We start from the raw sequence: 13282 nt of genomic DNA on the forward strand, positions 1-13282 counted from the left end.
TCAAATTTTAATTATTTCTTCAAAGACCTTTTATTGAATATAATTTTATTGCCTTTTGGTCAATATACAATATATTTAATATTTCTGCTTTTCTATTTTTGTTTGTGAGGTTTTAATGCAGCAATATATGGTCAGTTTTTTAAAAAGGTGTTGTGCTTGACTGAAAAATATGTAAATTTGTTTCCATTCAGTAATCACTAGAGAGCCATTATCTCTAATTTTTCTAAAGTCATATCTGGGTCCTTAATTTTATTCTTGTTTATCTTTTAGTTAGATTTTTCTAGATCTGAAAGGAAAACATTGAGTTCCCACACTGTTATAGTTGTGTTGCCTATTTCCATAAGTCATTCAATTAACTTTCTTTAAGTATTTAAATGCTATGCTATTTGATGTGTATATATACATACATAAGCATATATATAATACACATATTTGTATATGTGTGTATACACACATCATATAGTAGTATCTTAATACACATACACATGTGTATATGTAAGCATGCGATACACATATGTATATGTGCACATATACATTGTACACACATTCATATGCACATATGCACATACATGCACATTATTGAAACAACAGTTAAGTGACACAGTAGACAGAGTGCTGACCCTGGAATCAAGAAGACTCATCTATCTGAGTTCAAATCTGGTCTCAGACACTTACTAGTTGTATGACCCTAGGTAAGTCACTTAACCCTGTCTGCTGTAGTTTCCTCATTTGTAAAATGAGCTGCAGAAGGAAATGGCAAACCTCTCCAGTATCTTTGCCAAGAAAACCCCAAATGGAGTCACAAAGAGTTGGACACAACTGAAAAAACAACTCAACAATAACAAAATTATTTAAATTGATTAGTTATCTATGTTACCTGTAAATATAAGGTGATTTTCCTATCTCTTTATTATCTTTACTTTCACTGTAGCCTTGTCTAAATTCATTATTTTATTCCTGTGTTTTGAGCCTACCCAAAACACAATAAATTGTTTTATGTCCTTATTTTAGTTGCATGAGAATTCTATGTGTTTCAAGGGTATTTCTAGTAAAGAATATATTGCTGGATTCTGATTCTAGTTAATTTCTCATTCTAGTTCATGATCTAGTTCATTCTGTTATTTTCTTCTGTTTTATAGGTGAGTTCTTCCCCTTCTTGTTCATGGTTATAGTTGTTAATTATTTTTATTAATTATCAATTGTGTATTTCCCTCTTTCCTGTCCTCTTCTTTTCTCTTTGCCCTTGACCTCCTCTTTACAAAGGGACAAAAGGTGGTAAAAGGGGAATTTGATCAAAATTTGTGATTTATAAATAAGGTAATCAATTTTTCCTCTATTGCCTCTCTTCTTGATCCTTTGCCTTGCCACTGATTATAGGTTTAACTCTTTTTTTAAACTGCTTTCCCCTCAAGCTCTCAATTCAGATGTTGGGATTTGTTTTGCTTAAGATTACTCCTTTCCCTGTCATTTAAACTTAAACTCTCCCTCTTTGTCCCAGTTTACTTCCTACTAAAATGTATTTTTATATTATATTCTTTGTGTATGTTTGTATGTGTTTAAATATTTATATGAATGTATTATACTTTCCTTTGCCTGGTTTAGATGCAAGTGAAACTCATAGCATAGTCATTCCTCCCACCACTTCCTAAATGTTTTTATATTCTTTATCTTATACACCTCTCTTATGTTAGTGAGTTTACCTCGCCTTCTTCCAACTTTTCTTCCCTCCATTTTTTCTTCCTTCTAAAACCATCAAAATAAAACAGATATACCTCTAGTCCTACTGCCTGTCTTATTTAGCTTTCTTTATGACTCTAGGTGATATTACTATTCTGAGAAGTCATTTGTTTCTTCTTTTCCTATTACTATGTAAATAATTCATCTTCACATAGTTCCTTCCAACTGATCAAATGCATGAACCTTTCTATATTTCTTATTTCCTGTGTTTCTATTGTAAGGTACCTATTTAGTATTGGTCTTTTCATCGGCAATACTTGGAAATTCTCTATTTTGTTAAAAGTACATTCTCTCTTTCATCCACCATCCCCCTAGGATTATACAGAAGGATAGATTATTGTCAATCCTAAATCTTTATTTATTTATTTTTTGCTTTGGGGAATATTTTGGTCCAAGTTCTTATCTTCTTTGAAGTGGCAGCTGCCAACTCTTGTGTGATCCTGACTATGGCTCCTTGGTACTTGAACTCTTTGTTTCTGGCTACTTGCAATATTTTTTTTCTTTGACTTGGAACTTCTGGATTTTGATGTTTATGAAAGTTTTAATTTGGGGTTTCTTTTGGGAGGTAGTCAATACATTCCTTTTTTACTTTTATGTTGTCCTCTGGTTCTAAGAGATCTGGGCAGTTTTAATTTGATTTCTTTATTTTTAAAGCAATTGGGGTTAAGTAACTTGCTCAAGGTTACATGGCCAGTTATTTCTGGGTGTGGTGCTCAGTATCTGAGCCCAGATTCGATCCCCAGGTCATCCCGAACTCTGGAGCCAGTGCTCTTACTCACTGAGCCACCTGGCCACCCCTAAGCAATTGGGGTTAAATAACTTGCTCAAGGTTACACGGCCAGGTGTTTCTGGGTGGGTGCTAAGTGTCTGAGCCTAGATTTGATCCCCAGGTCATCCTGACACTGGGGCCGGTGCTCTTACTTGCTGAGTCACATTTGATTTCTTGAAGTAAAGTATCTACGCTTCATTTGTCTATCTATATATTTATTCATTTATTTGCTTGTTTATTTATTTGTTTGTTTATTGTAATAATTTTCAAATAGTTTGATGATTCTTTCTCTTTGATCTATTTTCCAGGTCAGTCTTTTTAAGATAATATATATGTAATATTTTTTTTTTACTCTTAATCTTTATATTTTATTTCAATATTTATTTCTGTCTCATGGGATCACTGTTTGGCCTGTTCTGACTTTCAGGGAGTCCAATTTTTGATTACAGTTTACCATCTTCTGTACTAAGGTATTAATTCTTTGTCATTTTCTCCTCCTTACCTGTATTATATTGTATTTCTTGTTTCATTTCTTCCAGTTACTCTTGTAGCCCTTGTGGTGAGGACATTCTAAGACTCCACTTAGACTTGTTGTGTAATTGTTCTCTTCTTTTGGGTTTACCCTTGGGCTTCTCTCAGTCCAAGATATTTCTTCATTATATTTTGTGTTGTCTTCTGTTTATCCATATCTCCAGCTTTATTTTTTCAATTTCTGGCTTATGGTGAGTCAAAAGGCACTGTGCATTATGGTTAGATAGACCTTGCTTGATCCTAGACTTGGTAGTTAATATTAAGCCTTCTCCCCACCCTTCTTTGTCAATTTATGACCTTGTTTCCTGTGGGAGTTCAGATGTAGGTTTATTGGATGATGGTCTGGCCCTCTCTTTTGGTTCAGATGGGACTTCTGGTTCACTTTGCCCTGTGAACTCATCTAGTCCTCTTGCCTTTCAGGGAATGAACAGCTGGTTCATACTAGGTCTATCTCCTGCCCCAGGTGAGACACATCAGTTGCAGTGAGCATGACTCTACTCCTGTCTCTTGCCTGAGATGAGGCCCCTAGACTCTTCCCTCCCCTATTTCTTATCCTGTATCCTGCTCTGACTTTCTCTTCTATTAGGGGATCATGTTATTTTTTTGCTTCACCTTTCCCCTACCTGAGCTTTTTCTTGCTTTGTGTCTCCTTGGGTTTCTGATCATCTTTTTGTGCAGACCTGGACTAGAGAGAAGAATCTATGCCTGATTCACTTTGGTTCTCTTTACTGTTGTTTTTCTGGTGCATTTTTAGAGCTTAACTGGTGTGTTTGCTGGGGATCTGACTTCATCTAGGTCATTATGTGTTGCCATCTTCCCACAATTCCCTCAGAACTGAGGATTTAAAGAAGAGATGATCAGGAGAGAAAGAATTCCAAGTGTCAGGAACAATTTGTACAAAGGCACAAACATGGGGAATGGGTGGTCATATATAGAGAAAATCAAGTAGTTCAGTTTGGCTGGAATGCAGAGTATCTCATGGAGAGTGATATGGTTGAAGTCTAGAGAGATAAGCCAGGCTCATATTGTAAAGGATTTTCATTGCCAATGGAAATGGAAATTTCAGTGCCAACTACTTTTTTCTAGAGGCAAGAAGGATTTGAACTTGTGTTCTTGATTTAAAGTATAGGGCTCTAGCCACTCTACTTCTCTGCCTCTACACTAATAAATTCTAATACTGTTGTTTTCAATTGATGGCTTTTTTCCCAACTATTTAAAATCTCTGATTCTTTGGCTATATGAATACAAAAACCAACCACCCAAACAGAAAAAACCAACCAGTGAATTGAAAAATGGAGAATTTAACCAACCAGTTGTTTTTTCTCTGTGATGCCAAATCATTCAAACTAACAAATTCTTCTTCCACTCAGTCACTACCTCTACTATAGAATTGACTTACAATTTTAACAATCAGTCCAAAAGCATTAATTGATTAATAATCATATTATTAATTATTTTATATTATTAATGTAATATAATTAATTCAGTATGACCATAACACAAAAATAGCTAGGATTCTTTGGGCTATTTGTTCTCTAACGTTCCTTCTAACTCTTAATCTTTTTATCTTTAGGATAGTCTAAAGTCAGCTAGGGATATACTGGCTAGAGGGCCAGGCCGGGAGTCAGGAGGACTCATCTCCTTGAGCTTAAATCTAGGCTAGCTGTGTGACCCTGAGCAAGACACTTAACCCTGCTTGCCTCAGTTTCCTTATTTGTAAAAAGAGCTAAAGAAGGAAATGGCAAAGCACTCCAGTATCTTTGCCAAGAAAACCCAAAATGGGAACTTGTGAGGACTGAGGGGGGAGGCTATATCAGGTGTAAGATGACTGAAAGGGTAGGTGGGGAATGGGTTTTGAAGAGCTCTGAATACCAAAGACAGGATTTTGTATTTGATCCTGGCAGTGATTGGGGATCACTGTAGTTTCTTGAGTAGGGGAGTGACATAGTCAGAACTGGGCTTTAGGAAAATCATTTTGGAGGAGAAGTCAAGGATGGATTGGAGTGGAGGGAGACTTGAGGCAGGCAGACCCACCAGTGGCTATTGCAGTAGTTCAGAGGTGAGGTGATAAGGGTTTGCCCCAAAGTAGTAGCAATATCAGAGAAGAGAAGGAGCCATATTGGAAAGATGTTGCAAAAGTGAAATCTATGGGCCTTGGTACCAGATAAGATATGAGGGTGAAGGCTAGAGAGGAGTTGAGGATGACATCATGTGAATGGAACTTTAAGTGTTTTTTTCTCTTGTTCAGTCTTTTCAGTTGTATCCTAATCATCGTTACCCCCATTTGGGGTTTTCTTAGCAAAGATACTGGAGTGGTTTGCCATTTCCTTCTCATTTTACAGATGAGGAAACTGAGACAAGTGGGGTTAAGTGACTTTCCTAGAGTCATACAGTTGGTAAGTGTCAGAGGTTGGATTTGAACTCAGGTCTTCCTGATTCCGGACCCAGTGCTCTGTCCACTAATAATTTGACTCAACGAGTTGAGCACTGTGCTCCAGGTTCAAGTCTGATTCTCTTTATGACTGAGACAATTGGATGTTTGCATAAGTGATTTGGATCAACTGCTTGAGATTTGATTGTTACCTTTGAGATCAGTGTGCCAATGTCAGTCTGAATGCTCTTATGGACCACGTTTTACCAAATGACTGGTGTGCTATTTATTATTAAGTGTGATGTGCAACATAGTATAGCAAGAAACTCTCGTGGCCCAGGAGTCAAGAGATCTATAGCATTTTCTCTGTTCCATCCCTGATTTACTACCAAGGCCTTGGTCAAGTCTCTTAACCTCTATGAACCCTATAATCTCTGCTGTAAAATGGAAATATTATCAATGTACTCCTCCCTCTCAAGGAATTTGAAAACATAAACACTTTAAGTGTTTTAAGTTCCTTTTAGAAGAGAAGATGATGTAGGTTTTGCATTTATGTATTCTATTGTAGACTTTTACTCCTTGCCCAGCAAAGTGGTCTTTTTATCATTCTACAAACACACCATAGATAGTCTTGCCTTTGGGCTTTTGTTCAACTGCTCTCTCAGTCTGGAATGCCCTCCCCCTCTCTATCTTCTGAAATCCTACCCATCCTTGAAGACCAAACTCTAGTCTCATATCTGTAAAGCTTTTACTTTATGCCCTACAACCTTCAGCAGTCTCAGGAATGTATAAATACATGCACATATTTTGTACCTGCTTATATGTATCCATGATGTTTCCCCCCAATAGGGGGAGACTGCCTCACAGTCTCAAATTTTCCTGAGGGAGACAACAGATATATAAATTAATATATACGAGGTCAATCCAGGATGGAAGGTAGACTTAGGCAGGAAGGCACTAGCAACTGGGGGAACTAGGAAGGACCTGCAGGGGGTGCTACCTAGGCTGAATTTTAAAGGAAGGATACTATAAAAGGCAGTGGGTAAGATGTACTGAGGACACTTGGGATTCCCAATAGAACTGCCTGCTGCTGTAGCAGAGTCTTGGAATTGATGGTGTTTGGGGGAAAGGGGATATTAATTTTACTCCAGGCTATGATCCATTTCAAGGGGTGTTGTAGAAAAGGGACAGCATGCTGACTGATGGAAGAGGGCAAAGAGAGACCAAAATGTCAGTAACACAAACATGACTCTCTGGATCAGGCTCTCTCCAAGTGTGGAAATGTCAAAAGTGGGCTCTGCCATGAGGAACTGAGTAGGTGCTGCTGACACCCATGGAGTCAGCAAGAAGCTTTGGCAGCAAACTCTGAGAAACAGCATCAGCCATCTTTATATTTGTGATGACTTGGAAAGCTGCTGCAGAGCAGGCTGATGGAGGAGTTTCACCCCTATCTTACTGTTAGTTTCCAGTTGTGGGTCCAGTTCTTTGGGGAGCTGGTGGGAGCTGATTCATGAAATTAGGCTTTGCTCAATACAATTCCCTCTTCTATTTTGGGGAAGGTAGAGCTAGGTTTGTGCTGGGTTATGTCCTTACTCTCTTTGAGCACCAAAGGCTGGGGACCCTCAGTTTCATATTTAATACTAATAGCTGCTGTAATCTCTGTCCTGTTCTCCTTAGCGACTGAAAAGAAGAAAAACAAATTTCTGGTATGATTATGGTTGATCAAGATCCTCTGTCTTTTGGCCTTTCATGGTTGCATTAATGAAGGTCAGAAAGTCCCCTTATAGTCTGTTGGTTAAAAGGAGGGGAATCTTATTAGTTTTTTTTCAGCAACAACCTCAGGAGAGTACAGGATAGGCCTAACAAGGGATGCCAGTCCCACTTTTCATCATTAATTTTTGTTAAAAATCTAAAATCTACTATTTTTTCCCCTGTCACTTTAGGATACATGAAATCTGTGGCCATCTCATTAGCCTAAATTTTATATACACAGTGGCTATTGGTTTCCAGGAATGAAAAAAAATGACGAGATTAATGTTACTTTAGACATGGTTGCTCTATTAGTGAGAATAAAAAGAAAGTTCAGAAAAGCAAATGATGCTTTAAAATGTTTAGTCTCATAGGAACTGACATTAGTGATCCATGGGTGGGATGGGAATGGGTAGAGGTGAAGAAAGGATCAGTTTCAACCTTTAGGGAAATAACATGGGCATTAACCCACCTGGACATGAGTTATTTTCCCTTCTGCCTCCTTCATCTTCACTGAGTGGTTTGTACATAGATCTAGAGCTAAAAGGGACCTCAAGGGCATACTCCATACTCCTCATCTTGCAGATGAAAGAACTGAAGCCCATGAAGATTAAGTGACTTGCCCAAGGTCACAGAGGTAGTAAATGTCAGAGGCAGAATTTGAACCTGGGATATCTAATTCCAGAGCCAGTGCTCTTTTCACCACAACACATTGCCTCCTTAATAACAGTGAACAATAGGAGTGAAACTTTTTAAAAATAACAAAAAGATAGTATATCGGGAAGGACATTCATTGAACTTATACTTAGTAGATGCATAGGTTTGAATACTATGTCTGAAACTTGCTAGTTGTGAAACTGTGGACAAGTCACTTAAACTTGGGGGCCTCAGTTTTCTTATTTGTAAAATGGGTATAATAAGACTTGTTCTACTTATTTCATAAGTTTGTTGTGGAAAAATTACTTTATAAATTTTACAGTGCTATGTAAACATGAACTATTAAAAGCAATAATAATATCAGCTGATTTATTTTTTGCTCTTAGTGAGTATTTTATTTTACTTTACGTGTAAAGATAGTTTCCAACATTCATTTTCATAAGATTTTGAGTTCCAAATTTTCTCCCTCCCTTCCTTCTCTCCTACCTCCCCAAGACAACAAGCAATCTGATATACGTTATACATGAACAATCATGCTAAACACATTTCTACGTTAGTCTTGTGAAAGAATCAAAAAAGGGAAAAATCACAAGAGAGAAAAAAAAACAACAAAAACCTGAAAATACTATTCTTCAATCTGCATTCAAATCCATAGTTCTTTCTTTGGATGTGGATAGCATTTTCTATCACAAGTCTTTTGGAATTGACTGGGATCATTGTATTGCTGAGAAGAGCTAAGTCTATCACAGCTGATCTTTGCATAATGTTGCAGTTACTGTGTACAATGTCCTCCTGGTTCTGCTCACTTCACTCAGCATCAGTTCATGTAAGTCTTCCCAGGTTTTTCTGAAATCTACTCATCATTTCTTATAGAACAACAATATTACATTACATTCATGTACCCCAACTTGTTCAGCCATTCCACAGTTCATGACCATCCTCTCAATTTCCAATTCTTTCCCACCACAAAAAGAGCTGCTATAAATATTTTTGTACATGTGCATTCTTTTCCCTTTTTTATGCTCTTTTTGGGATACAGACCTAGTAGTGGCATTGCTTGATCAAAGTGTATGCACAGTTTATAGTCCTTTGGGAATAGTTCCAAATTATCTAACATTTCTACATAACAGAAAACTGTTATAAATCTCTTGGTCTCATCATCATTGAAAACCCTTTCAAACATGCCTGGCTCCCATTTTAAAATAAAGTTTCTGGCCCAGAATCAAATCCTTTATTGTGACAAAAATAATTAAGTAAAAACCATCAACACACTGACTTTGCTTGACAATATAAGCAACATTTTGCCTGAATAGTTTCCTACCTTTTTGTCTACAGGAGGTAGGTATGTCTAATAATGTGTTCTTAAGAACATAAATGGTGGGGGCAGCTAGGTAGCACAGCGAGTAAGAGCACCGGCCCCAGTGTCAGGATGACCTGGGGATTGAATCCAGGCTCAGATACTTAGCACCACACCCAGAAATAACTGGCTGTGTAACCTTGAGCAAGTTACTTAACCCCAATTGCTTAAAAAAAAGAACATAGGTGGATTTTATTGGAGTGGAGACAAGATGGTGGAGAAAAGGCAGTGACTCTCCTGAGCTCTCTCCCAAATCCCTCCAAACACCTTTAAATAATGTCATAAAATAATTCCTGGAGCAATAGAATCCACAAAAGGATGGGGTGAAATAATTGTTGAGCCAAAGACAACTTAGAAGGTCAGAAGGAAAGGTTTGTCACATTGGATGAGAGGGGATCACAGTCTATTACAGGCTGGGCCAGCACAGACAAACTCCAGCAAACCAGGAACAAGTTTGGCAGTCACTGAATCAGCAGTGGCAGTGACTGCTTTTGGAGCTCTCAGCCCACAGATGGTAAAGGGGGTTAAACAACTTATTAGAAGGAAATTAAAAGGGTCTCTTTGCAGATGAAGTCAATCAGGGACCCTTGTCACAGTTCCAAGGCAAAAAAGAGTGTTTATCATCACTCACAGACCAGAGCACAGGCCAGGAGAGCAGTAAATGCATCTCTCTTTAGATCATACCACTTGAAAGAACTGAAAATTTACAGATCACTACGATATCTCTAAAAACAGATAACAAACCCCCTAAAGTTTTGGATGGTGCACCTTCCACACTGGAAGCAGAGCCCCACCTTAACAAAGAATTAAAAATAAAGAAATAGACTGGGAAAATGAGCAAAAACAAACTCTAACCAAAGAAAGTTACTATGGTGACAAGGAAGATCAAAACACACACTCAGAAGAAGATAACAAAGTCAAAGGTCCAACATACAAAGACACCAAGAAAAAATATGAATTGGTCTCAGAACATCAACGAGTACAAAAAGGATTTTGAAAATCAAGTAATAAAGCGGGAAGAAAAATTAGGAAGAGAAATTAGTGTGATGCAAGGAAGTCATGAAAAAATATTCAATAGCTTGGTAAAGGAGACACAAAAAAATACTGAAGAAAATAACACCTTAAAAAGCAGAAATGGACAAATGGTAAAAGAGGTACAAAAAGTCAAGGAGCAGAAGGATGCCTTAAAAAGCCAAACTGGCCAAATGGAAAAGAGGCACAAAAGTTGACCAAAGGAAAAAAAAAACTTTAAAAAATAAACTGGTCAAATGGAAAAGGAGGTCCAAAAGTTCACTGAAGAAAATAATCTCTTAAAAATAGAATTGAGGAAATGGAAGCTAATAACCTGATGAGAAATCAAGAAACAATAAAATAAAACCAAAAGACTGAAAAAATAGGAGACAATGTGCAATACCTCACTGGAAAAAAAACTGACCTGGAAATAGATCTAGGGGAGATAATTTAAAAATTATTGGACTACTTGAAAGCCATAATCAAAAAAGGTGCCTAGATATCATCTTTTCAGAAATTATTAAGGAAAACTGCCTTAAAATTCTAGGGTAAAATAGAAATTGAAAGGATCTATCAATCACCTCCTGAAAAAGATTCCAAAATGAAAACCCCCAGGAACATTATAGCCCAATTCCATAGTTCCCATGTCAAGAAGAAAATATTGCAAATAGTCAGAAACAATTCAAGTATTGTGGAACAACAGTCAGGATAACCCAAGATTGAGCAGTTTCTGCATTAAAGGATTGGAGGTCTTGGAATATGATATTCCAGAGGGCAAAGGAGCTAGGATTACAATCAAGAACAACCTACTCAGCAAAACTAAGTATAATCCTTTAGGGAAAAATTAACATTCAATGAAATTGAGGACTTTCAGGCATTCTTGATGAAAAGAGTAGAACTGAATGGAAAATTTGACTATCAAATACAACACTCAAGAGAAGCATCAAAAGATAAACAGGAAAGTGAAATCATAAGAGACTGTTTACATTTCTACATGGGAAGATGATAATTGGAACTCTTAAAAACTTTCTCGTTATTTCGGCAGTTAGAAAAAGCATATATAGACAGAGAGCACAGGTGTGAGTTGACTATGAAGAAAGAGTGAGAAAGAGGAATGCACTGGGAGAAAGGAAAAGGGAGAGGTAGAATGGGGGTAAATTCTCACATAAAAGAGGCAAGCAATAACTTTTACAGTAGAGGGGAAGATAAGGGAGGTGGGGGTGCAGGGTGAGTGAGTGAACCTTACTCTCATGAGAATTGGCTTGAAGAGGAAATAACATACACTCAATTGGGTATAGACATCTTTATTACCCTACAGGAAAGTAGGAGGGACAGGGGAGTAAGAAAATGGGGGGGGAGAGTGATAAATGGGAGGACAGATTGGGGGAGGCAGTACCCAGAGTAGCCAGAAGCAAAATACTTTTGAGGAGTAACAGGGTGAAAGGAGAGAGAGAGAATAGAATAACTGAGGTGGGGGGGGGACAGGATGGAGGGAAATACATTTAGTAACTCTGTGAAAAAAAATTGAAGTAAGTTTCTCTGATAAGGGTCTCTTTTCTCAAATATATAGAGAATTGAGTCAAATTTATAAAAATAAGAGTCATTCCCCAATTGACAAATGATCAAAAGGTATGAACAGTTTTCAGATGAAATAATCAAAGCTATCTATAATCATATAAAAATGCTCTAAATCATTATTGATTGGAGAAATGAAAATTAAATAATTCTGAGGTACTACCTCATGCCTATTAGATTGGCTAATAGGACAGAAAAGGAAAATGATGATTGTTGGAGGGGATGTGGGAAAAATGAGACATTAATGAATTGTTGGTGGAGTTGTGAACTGATTGAATCATTCTTTAGAGTAATTTGGAACTATGCCCAAAGGGCTGTACCGTCATTCATACTCTTTGACCTAGCAATGCCACTAATGGATATATATCCAAAAAGAGATAAAAAAACAAAAAGGAAAGGGATTTATAGATACAAAAATATTTATAGCAGTACTTTTCTGGTGTCAAAGAATTGGAAATTGATGGGATATCCATCAATTGGGGAATGACTGAACAAATTGTGCTATGTGATTATGATGGAATACTAATGTGCCATAAGAATTGATGAGCAGGAGACTCTCAGAAAAACCTGGAAAGAGTTATGTGAGTTGATGTGAAGTGAAGTGAAGGGTACTGTGTACAAAGTAACAACAATATAGGAAGATGATGACTTAGTTATTCTTGGCAATATAATGATCTAAGGCAACTCTGAAGGATTTATAATGAAACTTGCTATCCATCCCCAAAGAAAGAACTAATGGTATCTGAAACATATTGATTGAAACATATATTTTTACCTTTATTTTTCTTGAGGTTTTTTTTTAGTCTTTGTTTTCTTCTACTACATGACTAATATAGAAACATGTTTTGCATGACTACACATGTATAGCCCATATCCAATTGCTTACCTTTTCAATGGGGGGGGGGAGGGGGAAGGAAGGGAGAGAATTTGGAATTCAAAGTTTTAAAACTAAATGTTGAAAATTGTTTTTGCATGTAATTGGGGAAAAATAAAATAATAAATAAATTTTTAAAAATGACTTCATTGTAGGGAAAAAGGAATCATAATTAACTTTTAAGTACTTAGTAGGCAACTTTCATTCAATAATCTTTTCATTTACATTGCTATAGTCTTCCTGTAAATCGTTCTTATTTCACTCTTCATCAGTGTAATGTTAATGAAACAGGAAGATCTTCCCTGCCCATTAAAAGGTCTAACACATGGATCCTGAGTCAGATGAAGTCTGAGTAACATGGAACCTGGGTCATATGGAGCTCAGTATGGGAGGAGCTTACTCAAGTTGGAGAGAAAGAGCAAGAGCAGAAAGAGAGCAAGGTAGAGCAGAGAGAGAAGCAAGCTGTGAGTGGGCAGAGGAAGGAATTTGCCTAGGGGAACTTGTTTGTGGGGAGACCTAACAGAAAGAAGATTTAAGATGTTGGAGCTCCCTGGATTAATGAGAGCACCCTTGATAATGATAAATCTTACCTCCTAGTATCCTAAGAGTGATGTTCTAAATAAATATTTTGGTTTTGCCTTTGAGGAAGAA

The sequence above is a fragment of the Petaurus breviceps genome, unplaced genomic scaffold (assembly GCF_028583685.1).
Source record: "Petaurus breviceps papuanus isolate PSGF00001 unplaced genomic scaffold, PetGlider_PUasm1.0 90804, whole genome shotgun sequence".
In the NCBI taxonomy this organism is placed as follows: Eukaryota; Metazoa; Chordata; class Mammalia; order Diprotodontia; family Petauridae; genus Petaurus; species Petaurus breviceps.